We start from the raw sequence: 12,500 nt of genomic DNA, 5'->3' as shown, positions 1-12,500 counted from the left end.
GCCTACACTCCAGCAAGGGCAACCAGCCTTAGTGATGCTGAATGTATTTGCATTACTGACTGAAACCTCAAACCCCACTCGCTTGTGAATACTGTGCATGATTCCACATGGTAAATAGCTGGTTGTGTGCTAAGAGTCTGCTTCTGCACCAAAAAAAGGCTCCCCCTTTCCTTCTAATCCAACTGTGAAATCACCAGAGCAATACGCAATAAATCTATGCCTGTAATTCCTATTTACACACAGAGTCATGTTTTCACATTAGTCACAAAACGAAATTTCTTTGCCAATTTGAAAGCACACTTACTACTCTTTTTTTTGGCAAGTGATAAATACTTTTACAGACTGACACATTATGAATCCACTTTTCAGATTCTGAAAACAGCACATGTCCAAACAGCTTTTTGAGACCAGCAACATGTGTAACCTGGGTGACTGACTACACTCCAGCAAGGGCAACCAGCCTTAGTGATGCTGAATGTATTTGCATTACTGACTGAAACCTCAAACCCCACTCGCTTGTGAATACTGTGCATGATTCCACATGGTAAGTAGCTGGCTGTGTGCTAAGAGTCTGCTTCTGCACCAAAAAATGGCTCCCCCTTTCCTTCTAATGCAACTGTGAAATCACCAGAGCAATACGCAATAAATCTCTGCCTGTAATTCCTATTTGCACACAGAGTCATGTTTTCACATTAGTCACAAAACGAAATTTCTTTGCCAATTTGAAAGCACACTTACTGCTCTTTTTTTTGGCAAGTGATAAACACTTTTACAGACTGACACATTATGAATCCACTTTTCAGATGTTTTAAAAAGCACATGTCCAAACTGCTTTTTCAGACCAGCACCATTTGTAACCTGGGTGTCTGCCTACACTCCAGCAAGGGCAACCAGCCTTAGTGATGCTGAATGTGTTTGCATTACTGACTGAAACCTCAAACCCCACTCGCTTGTGAATACTGTGCATGATTCCACATGGTAAGTAGCTGGCTGTGTGCTAAGAGTCTGCTTCTGCACCAAAAAATGGATCCCCCTTTCCATCTTATGCAACTGTGAAATCACCAGAGCAATACGCAATAAATCTCTGCCTGTAATTCCTATTTGCACACAGAGTCATGTTTTCACATTAGTCACAAAACGAAATTTCTTTGCCAATTTGAAAGCACACTTACTGCTCTTTTTTTTGGCAAGTGATAAACACTTTTACAGACTGACACATTATGAATCCACTTTTCAGATTTTTTAAAAAGCACATGTCCAAACTGCTTTTTCAGACCAGCACCATTTGTAACCTGGGTGTCTGCCTACACTCCAGCAAGGGCAACCAGCCTTAGTGATGCTGAATGTATTTGCATTACTGACTGAAACCTCAAACCCCACTCGCTTGTGAATACTGTGCATGATTCCACAGGGTAAGTTGCTGGCTGTGTGCTAAGAGTCAGCTTCTGCACCAAAAAATGGCTCCCCCTTTCCATCTAATGCAACTGTGAAATCACCAGAGCAATACGCAATAAATCTCTGCCTGTAATTCCTATTTGCACACAGAGTCATGTTTTCACATTAGTCACAAAACGAAATTTCTTTGCCAATTTGAAAGCACACTTACTGCTCTTTTTTTTGGCAAGTGATAAACACTTTTACAGACTGACACATTATGAATCCACTTTTCAGATTTTTTAAAAAGCACATGTCCAAACTACTTTTTCAGACCAGCACCATTTTTAACCTGGGTGTCTGCCTACACTCCAGCAAGGGCAACCAGCCTTAGTGATGCTGAATGTATTTGCATTACTGACTGAAACCTCAAACCTCACTCGCTTGTGAATACTGTGCATGATTCCACATGGTAAGCAGCTACCTGTGTGCTAAGAGTCTGCTTCTGCACCAAAAAATGGCTCCCCCTTTCCATCTAATGCAACTGTGAAATCACTAGAGCAATACGCAATAAATCTCTGCCTGTAATTCCTATTTGCACACAGAGTCATGTTTTCACATTAGTCACAAAACGAAATTTCTTTGCCAATTTGAAAGCACACTTACTGCTCTTTTTTTTGGCAAGTGATAAACACTTTTACAGACTGACACATTATGAATCCACTTTTCAGATTTTTTTAAAAGCACATGTCCAAACTGCTTTTTCAGACCAGCATCATTTGTAACCTGGGTGTCTGCCTACACTCCAGCAAGGGCAACCAGCCTTAGTGATGCTGAATGTATTTGCATTACTGACTGAAACCTCAAACCCCACTTGCTTGTGAATACTGTGCATGATTCCACATGGTAAGTAGCTGGCTGTGTGCTAAGAGTCTGCTTCTGCACCAAAAAATGGCTCCCCCTTTCCATCTAATGCAACTGTGAAATCACCAGAGCAATACGCAATAAATCTCTGCCTGTAATTCCTATTTGCACACAGAGTCATGTTTTCACATTAGTCACAAAACGAAATTTCTTTGCCAATTTGAAAGCACACTTACTGCTCTTTTTTTTGGCAAGTGATAAACACTTTTACAGACTGACACATTATGAATCCACTTTTCAGATTTTTTAAAAAGCACATGTCCAAACTGCTTTTTCAGACCAGCACCATTTGTAACCTGGGTGTCTGCCTACACTCCAGCAAGGGCAACCAGCCTTAGTGATGCTGAATGTATTTGCATTACTGACTGAAACCTCAAACCCCACTCGCTTGTGAATACTGTGCATGATTCCACATGGTAAGTAGCTGGCTGTGTGCTAAGAGTCAGCTTCTGCACCAAAAAAAGGCTCCCCCTTTCCTTCTAATGCAACTGTGAAATCACCAGAGCAATACGCAATAAATCTCTGCCTGTAATTCCTATTTGCACACAGAGTCATGTTTTCACATTAGTCACAAAACGAAATTTCTTTGCCAATTTGAAAGCACACTTACTGCTCTTTTTTTTGGCAAGTGATAAACACTTTTACAGACTGACACATTATGAATCCACTTTTCCGATTTTTTAAAAAGCACATGTCCAAACTGCTTTTTCAGACCAGCATCATTTGTAACCTGGGTGTCTGCCTACACTCCAGCAAGGGCAACCAGCCTTAGTGATGCTGAATGTATTTGCATTACTGACTGAAACCTCAAACCCCACTCGCTTGTGAATACTGTGCATGATTCCACATGGTAAGCAGCTACCTGTGTGCTAAGAGTCTGCTTCTGCACCAAAAAATGGCTCCCCCTTTCCATCTAATGCAACTGTGAAATCACCAGAGCAATACGCAATAAATCTCTGCCTGTAATTCCTATTTGCACACAGAGTCATGTTTTCACATTAGTCACAAAACGAAATTTCTTTGCCAATTTGAAAGCACACTTACTGCTCTTTTTTTTGGCAAATAATAAACACTTTTACAGACTGACACATTATGAATCCACTTTTCAGATTTTTTAAAAAGCACATGTCCAAACTGCTTTTTCAGACCAGCATCATTTGTAACCTGGGTGTCTGCCTACCCTCAAGCAAGGGCAACCAGCCTTAGTGATGCTGAATGTATTTGCATTACTGAGTCCAACCTCAAACCCTTAAACTATTCTTTTATTATACCAGTACACCTTAATTTATTGTGAAAACATAGTCCATATTATTTTACTTGTTCCTCACATTTAAATTTCTCCCAAAACAGAAAATAATAAACACAACTTCAACAAAAAGAATTGCATTTCTATTATTCATTTCTTTTTTTTTTTTTTTTTTTTTTTTGAAACTGTTTATTACAAGATTCAAAAATATACAAATATGGGCCTACAACCTTCCGGCCGGCCGCTAGCAATGAAAGGAGCATACGAGATACATTTATAAAGCACATGGTGCTGCGGCAGAGCATGGATAGGAGTTAATAGCGTTGCGAGCCATACCATCCAGACCCCACTATACGGTTCCATTTTAAACTGAAAGAACAACAAATACAAACAAACCCACAAGGCAATCCACAATCGGAAATAGCAACACGTGCTCCCCTAAGGGGGAAATACTAGCCATCCATAGAAGTCTCAAGAGGGGGGAGAGATCAGAACTAGGGCTGGGTAAACCCACTGCCCAGGTGCCGGGGGGATGAATTGGCTAAGGGGACGGGGCCGGCGACGGACCAGGCAATAACGGTGGAGCACAGATTCCCCCGCGGTAGGCGTTCCAGGGGCCCCACACTTTCACCCATGTCCCAGGCTTACCTCTCGCCACATACACCACCTTTTCCCGAAACATGCACCAATCCATATGGTCCTTCCAAGCTGAGACAGTCGGGGGCCTCTGGGATCCCCACAATTGGGCAATATCACGCTTGGCAACCATATACCCCAGAGTCACCCACCACGTCTGCGACACCGAATAGTCGGTAGGCTCCCACACATTCAACAAGCATCTCCTCGCTTCGGGCAACAGCGCCACATGCGTAACCACTCGCAGCACCTCATGCACACCACGCCAGAACCCCTCCACCTCCGGGCACTCCCACAGGATATGCAGAAAAGTTCCCAACGCACCACACCCTCGCTTACACAGACCGTCCTCAGCATAGCCCATACGCAGGAGCTTTGGCCCCGTCATGTAGACCCTGTGGAGTATCTTGAGCTGGACGAAACGAAGGCGAGCCGGTATGGCCACCTCTTTCGGGGAGGCCACCGCGGAGGTCCAGTCCTCGTCGTCCAGCTCCAGCCCATCGGCTACCCAAGCCCCATGAAGGGCAGTCAACAAGTCTGAGCGGTCGTTGATCAGTTTTTTGTAGATCAGTGAGATCGTGCTGTCCGGGATGTGTCCATCCAGCACTCTATCCTCCAGGGGGGAACACTCCGGGATGGAGGCAACGTCCGGAAAGACGGAGCCCAGCGCATGACGGACCTGCAAATACCGAAAGTACTCGCTGCCCTGCAACTGAAATTCCGTCTGCAGCATCTCGAACGTTTTAAATCCTCCCCTCGTCCAGAGATCCCCCACCTTGCTAATGCCTATTATGTCCCACTTCTCAAAGCCCTTCGAGGTCCACAAGGAGCCCAACCGCTCAGACGCGTATAGTGGTGACGCCCGGGTCAAACGATCCTTCCACCCCATCGCTGCATTGGCCGCATGCCATACTCGCACCATGACACGCGTGGGGCCCGTTAGGCGAGCATCAGGCGCGCTAGAATAGAGCGCTCGATTATGGTCACCACCTGGAAGGAGCATCCTATCCATTTCAAATGCCGGGTTTAAGGCGGGCCCATATAGGCCCTGATTAATCGCGGCTAGCTGGGAGGCCCAATAGTACCGTTTGATATCCGGAAGGGCAATCCCCCCATCATACCATGGGAGCGTCAGCTTCGCCAGGGCAATACGTGGCCTCCCGTCCCAGAGCAGGCGGCGCTGCAAACTCTCCACTTCGCGGAAGTAGCGAGCTGGGACGAGGTCCATAGTGTTCTGCAACGCGTACAGGAAACGCGGCAGCGACATCATTTTAAACAATGCCGCCCGGCGGAGCGGCGAAAGCGGCAAACGCCGCCAGCGCGCAACATCCTCTTTCAGGCGCTGGAGTGGGGGAAGCAAGTTCCGATCATACCAAGCCTCCGGGTCCAGCGTAATGAAGATACCCAGGTACCTAAATCCCTGCGGGGCGACCTGGATCGGACAGCCCCGCGGGAGGATAGGAGCCTCCCCGGAGAGAACGTACACACACGATTTAGCCCAGTTGATGACAAGACCGGAGTTACGACCGAATGAATGCAAAACATCAACCAGTACTATGAGTGATTTACGTGGGGAAGCTAGGTACAAAAGGATGTCATCAGCGTATAGGGATACGCGGTCCTCATACTCGGGGGTCCAGCGGAGACCACGGATGGAAGGCTCCCACCGCAGCCACTCCGCCAGGGGCTCCAAGGCAAGTGCAAAGAGGAGCGGAGATAAGGGGCAGCCCTGCCGCGTGCCCCGGCCCAGCTCGAACGGAGCCGATACTCTTCCGTTCACCACCACCTGCGCCAATGGGCCCGAATACAGCAATTTGACCCAACTGATGAACCCTGGGCCAAATCCGAACTTCGCAAGCATCGCCCAGATGTATGGCCACTCAAGCGTGTCAAACGCCATGGTGGCGTCTAAGGACGCCAAAATGGCCGGCTCCCGTATAAACGGGACACGTGCAAGCACACCGTGCAAGCGCCGCAGATTAAGGGCTGTGTTGCGATGAGGAATAAAGCCGGACTGGTCCTGATGGACCAAATCGCCCACCACGCCGACCAGCCGATTGGCCAGTACCTTAGCGAGAATCTTGGGCTCCGCATTCAGAAGTGAAATGGGCCGATAGGATGTAACCCGGTCCCGAGGTCTCCCCTCCTTGTGAATGACCACGATTGTAGCCAGACGCTGGTCAAGCGGGAGGGAGCCCACCGAGTGTGCCGCCAGGAACATAGCCCGGAGATGGGGTGCCAGCGTATCCGGTCGCAACTTGTACAACTCGATAGGGAGACCATTCGGACCCATGGCCTTGCCGGACGCGACCGAGCGTATGGCGAGGGCGATTTCGTCGGAGGTGGGAGCGGCATCCAGCAAAACCCTGTCATCCCCGGAAAGGGACGGCAGCGCGATATCCCTGAGCAGGGCACGGGAATCCTCTTCCGAGCAGGGAGACACCGGGGAATACACCCCACGGAAATAATCCGCGAAACAGGAGACGATTTCTTCTGGCTCAGTTACACACACACCATCCATTTTCTCAATCAGCGGGACCACACGATTCGCTCTCTCTTTTTTGTCCAACCACGCTATCAGTTTACCAGCCTTATCACCCACATCATACAGTCGCCCCTGTTGCTCTCTACTGAGGCCCCTGGCCGCCTCCGTAACGAGGGCCCTATAGGCCGCTTGCTTGAGTTGGAGGACATGTAATGCGGCATCCGTCACCCCACCTTCTAAATTACCCTCCAACTCGGCTATTTCAGCCTCCATCCGGGTCACCTCCTCCCGCTCGCGCCTCCGGGCGTGGGAAATAAGGGATAGGGCTTCCCCTCGGAGTACTGCCTTGAAGGCCTCCCACAGCGGTACAGCCGAATGCACGGACCCCACGTTCTCATCGAAATATCGCTGAAGGGATTTAATCAATTCAGCACGAATGGTGGGGTCGCACAGGTACCAAGGATTGATTGGGACAACCCTACCCTCACCTTTCGGAAAGACATCAAAGTGCAGTAAAAGCGGGGAGTGGTCCGAAATACCCCGTGGCAAATGGTGCACCTCTCCCACCCTCCCAACATAGGCCGCCGGGACAAGGACATAGTCTAGTCGTGAGAGACTACCATGGGCTCCCGAGTGTAAAGTGTACTGCAGCTGCGTGGGGTGTTTTAAACGCCAGCAGTCCACCAACCCAAATGTATCCAAGAGGCCGGGTAGCCACGCCTGTGCCCGGGGGAGGTCCCTGGGGGGGTGACGATCCAAAGTCCCAGATACTACCGCATTGAAATCCCCCCCCCACAACTAAAAGCCCCCCCGGAAGGCCAAGGAGAAGCCGCCCCAGGTCTGTAAAGGTGGTCGACTGCAGCCCCGGTGGGATGTACACTGACACAAAGACAACCACTTTGCCCTCCAATCTTCCCACCAAGACCGTGTAACGTCCCCTGTCATCGTGGAGCACCTCATCAATCTCCAACGGGAGCGAGTTCCTCACCATGATGCCCACACCCCTTGAGCCAGACGTAAAGCCCGAGTGAGCCACTAGGCGATAGCCACGCCGATTCATGGCGCAGAAGGAGTTGCCAATGAGGTGTGTCTCCTGCAGAAAGACTACATCGGGCGAGATTCTCTTCAAAAACTGCAGGACCACACCTCGTTTGATCCTGTCCCCCAGCCCATTCACATTCCAAGACAACAAAGTTAAGTCCCTACCCCCCATCATACACATAAGCCAACATTCGTCCCCCGGAGAGCACTTTAGAACTAACACAAAAGTACGTTTGCCTTGTGATAAAAACGAACAACACCCCATCCCTACCCACCCACCCCAACAGAACTCCCCCCTCCCTGCACCCCTGCATGAGCCCGAACAGCCCCTCCAACGTGCAGTGTGCCTGTCGCCCCATATATGGTTGAACTAAGTAGACCCCCTAGAGGAGGAGGGAGAACCCCCAACAGACCCCACACAACCCCCATAGGAGGGGAACTTACAAAAACTGACGCAGAATCGAAAGTGGCATCATTTCCGTCCAGAGTGAGGCCCAATATTAAACCCTCAGTCCCGATCCAGCGTGCCGTCTCCCCCCGCCGCCCCCCCCCCGCCCCCCCGATCACGATCCCCGGGCAGAGTATCCAGCCAGTCCCCGGCCGCTTCGGGACGATCAAAAAAAGTGCGTGCGACCATCTACCTCCACTCGCAGCTTGGCTGGGAAGAGCATGGCGTATTTGAGGTTTAGGTCCCGAAGACGGCGCTTGACGCCTAGGAAGCTCAGTCTCTGCTTCTGGACCGCAGGGGTGAAATCAGGGTAAAAATTTACCTCCATATTGTCAAACTTGACCGGTCCATGCAGTCTGGAGGTTTGCAGGATAGCGTCTCTGTCCCGAAAATTGAAAATCTGGGCAATGAGAGGTCTCGGAGGGGCTCCGACCTTCGGCCTTCCCCCGGGAACCCCGTGGGCCCTCTCCACAGCGAAGAATTTACTCAGCCCCCGTGGCTGGAGATGGGTGGCAATCAGGTCCTCCACAAAGAGATCCGCCGCCGCCTCCTCGCGTCCCTCAGGCACCCCAATGATGCGGATGTTGTTCCTCCGTGCCCGACTCTCCGAGTCCTCCAGGCGTCGGTCCATAAGCGCACTCGCCTGACTAAGCCGGCGCACCTCTGTTTGTAAGGCCGCCACATCTGTCGTCAGGCCCGATGCGGTGTGGGCCAAAGAATCTACTCGGTCGTTGGTTTTGGAAAGATCGGCCCTCACCAGGCCAACATCCACGAGGACCGAGTCGATCTTCTGCGCCAGTGTATCAAACCGCTGGCCCACCGAGGCCTTCATCTCGGCAATGGCGCCCATGATATCTCGCAGAGTCAGATCTGCGGGCAGGTCTGGGGCATCAGGAGGGCTCTCAGGGGACTTACGCGGTCCATCGGGAGATCCCTTCTGGAGGGTATAGCGGTCCATACTATTGGCCTGATGGACGGCGCCACGCCGGGTCGATTTGGTCTTTGCCCGGTCTCCATCTTGTTTCGTGGCCATGGCCTCCAGCCTCCCAGTCGCACCAGCCACGTCGTGTAGGGCAGGAAAGCAGGGCCACGAACTCCGGGGGGGGGCCCCCTCAGAGCAGCGGGGTGGATCACAGCCTGCAGGCAGGCAGGGCCTCCCAGCAAGGCCACACCAACACCAAGGGCTCCGCAACCCAACCTCGCAGAGATGGCAAGGAGGTGCGAAAGCGAAAGTGCGGGGTTACGCGAGTCGCCAGGCCCTGCCTGCCGCTGTTGTTCACTTTGTCACTGGACCACCCCACAGCGCAAATCCGGGGTCCGGCGAGGGGAAGGCCGCAAACCTCAATCGGTGCTCACTCCGGTGTCCGAGGTCCGATTCGGAAGCGGGAAACGGGTGCCACCTCAGCTCAGGTTCACCAACATAGTCCCCTCATCAAGGGCAGGATAATTTCAGGATAATCGTAGGAGGTTGCGGAGGTCCTCGGGAGCCTCGCACCTACACGGCCATCTTGGTTGCGCGCTAGGCTCCTCCTCTATTATTCATTTCTTAATTTACCATATACATCCCCTCTCAAACTCTAAACTCACCTTTAAAATTAGTTAGTTGTGAAAGAAATGTGGCACTCAAACAGCAGATTATCAGTGCCAGGATCTCTGTTCTTTACACCTCTCTCCTCTCAGCAGAACCAGATAATGGCAAACTTTCCCTCTCTTTTTCCACACATATACATGTTAATTTCAAATCTCAGTGCTTGCCCCTTTTTTTCAAATGTAATCACACATTTCTATTGGTTGAAAACCAACCCTTTTCCAAAAGTACCCTTCCCCCAACTTGACTTCTGCCTAGTACCCTTCCCCCAACTTGACTTCTGCCTGCTACCATAGCAACAGCTCATGGAACACTGCTGTGTGGAGTCAGGTCAGAAGTTCGCCAAACAATGTTTCAATTCCACAGAGCAAGAGTGCTTGACTTTTCAAACCTAACAGCAAATCCATAGTACTGTTCTTTGGTAACACATTTTTCTGTACCAATACAAAACATGCTTCTATTAATTTACACATACAGCCTAGTTTTTATTCTAGAATGGTATGAAACAGCCAATCAGTTCTTTTTTTTATGAAAAAAATATGTATGCCTCCATTTCCAAACTGTCCTTCTTTTCATATTGCCATTCTACTGAATTACACCTCCTGAGTGCATCCAGTTCTCCTTTGAAGATGTTCACAGTGTGGATTGTAGGGCACAGCTATGTCTTCTGGAGTGAAAAGTTTGCAGAGAAACACCAACACCCTGACCTCATAATAGTGCACTGTGGTGGCAATGACCTAGGCACTTTGACTGGGGTAGGTCTGGAAATGCTTATGAAGGACACCTTTGCACAACTGTTTTCACTTTTCCCTAAAACTGCCTTTGTGTTTTCTAACATATGCCAAAGGCAAAAATGGAACTGGTCCAATCATTTCTGTCCGCAGATTGACAAAGCAAGAAAGCACGTCAACAAATCTGTTTCTGCTTTCCTCCGTGACTATGGTATGGGTTCCATTTACCACAACAACTTGCGTTATGACATGCAAGACATTTATAGAGGAGATGGTGTGCACTTCAATGATGAAGGGAACAGAGTCTTCCTCTTGAACCTTAGACTCTGCATCGGTACTTACTTGTAGGTACCACAAAAAAATCACTTCATAAACACAACGGCTCTTTTTAGAGCCCCCTAATATCTAAACACTTAAATCTGATTTTCATTTCTTTTTTTTTTTTTTTTTACCGTACGCTTACCGTACGCGTACCCCGTGATTTTTTTTAAAATCAATAAATGTTTTCTTTGTACTTTTCTGTCCTTCTTTGACCCCCTTACAAATGTTAGGGGGTCTGTAACTCTCCTCCTTGCCCCCTTTTCTTGTTATCACTCTTTTTTTTCTGAGTGAAACACACGAAATGGCGGCCGCCGCTTCCTGGTTTCGACCGATTCGAATGTTTACTAAGATCTAAGAGCCAATCAGAATCGCGCTCGCGCACGCCACCGTACGCGTACGGTAAGCGTACCGTAAGCGCACCGTAAGCTGGCTCAGATATATATATTGATTTAAAGGCTATTTTCTCAGAATCTACTGAACAGATTTACACCAAACCTACAAAAGGCACTTCCTTGACCTGAGGACTACCTCTCTGCAAAATTTCTAGTAATTCTGTTCAGCCGTTCGGGCTGTAGCCCTGTCTAAAGGTCCTATGGAAAAATGCATGGGAAAAACGCGTTTTGGGACCCCCCTTTTATCTCAGCCCCCGCTTGACGAATCCCCCCAAGACTTTCAGGGAAGGAGCGGAGCGTAGCGCCCCACCTATTTTGAAAAATTCGCGAGGATTCGTCGACCGGCGCCAAAGTTATTCAAAATAGAATGTTGCGGATTTCCTATGGAAACGTGGTCCTAACTATAACTACCTACTGGCGACCGCCAGTGGGTAATACATACATATATACATATATATATATATATATACATATATATATATATACATATATTGCAAAGCAACTCCTGAGCGTAAAGTATAGAGTCAAGGACCCAAAGTTTCGTGGCTGGAACTTCTTTATTTTTATGCCATATGACGCGTTTCGGGCATACAACGTACCCTTGATCACAACTGTACATACATACATACATATGTATATATGTATGTATATACATATATATATACATACATATATACATACATATATATCCAAGAAAGAAGTGACTCAAACAGATAGATTCACCAAAGAACAAAAATATATTTCCACTACAACGTTTCAGCTTCCGCCTTTCTCAGGTAGTACAAGAGGGTTTGCTCTGTGGCTGCACAGATGACAGCTGAATTTTCAAAAAGCATCATGAGTGAAGATTCCATTTTGAATGTGGAATCAATGCAGTCCTGAGAGCTCTCGAGATATGCAGTAATCAGGTTGTGTTGTCAGTAATGTTCAGTCCATCTGGATGCAGTGATTTTAAACGGTACATCCAGAAGTTTTCCCTGGAGTCCAGTAGTTCTTCCTTTGAAACATGTTCCACAGGGAAAATCTTCAAATCTGATAGTGAATGATCCACAAGGTTAAAATGATTGGCTACAGGCTGGTCAATTTTCTTATTAATTATTGCAGATTTGTGGTTCCTGAATCGTGTACGGAGGTCATTCACTGTTTGGCCTACATATTGCTTTTTACAGCTTTGCCGTTGGCACTGAATCACATAAATAATGCATGTTGAGCGACATGTAAGATGCTGCCTTATTGCATAGGTCCTTCTCGTAACAGAACTAGTTGCAGATGATGTTTGTAAAAGATATTCACATGTGATGCACCTTTTAGAGT

The sequence above is a fragment of the Triturus cristatus genome, chromosome 12 (genome assembly GCF_964204655.1).
Source record: "Triturus cristatus chromosome 12, aTriCri1.1, whole genome shotgun sequence".
NCBI lineage: Eukaryota > Metazoa > Chordata > Amphibia > Caudata > Salamandridae > Triturus > Triturus cristatus.
This window is presented reverse-complemented; position numbering follows the sequence as displayed.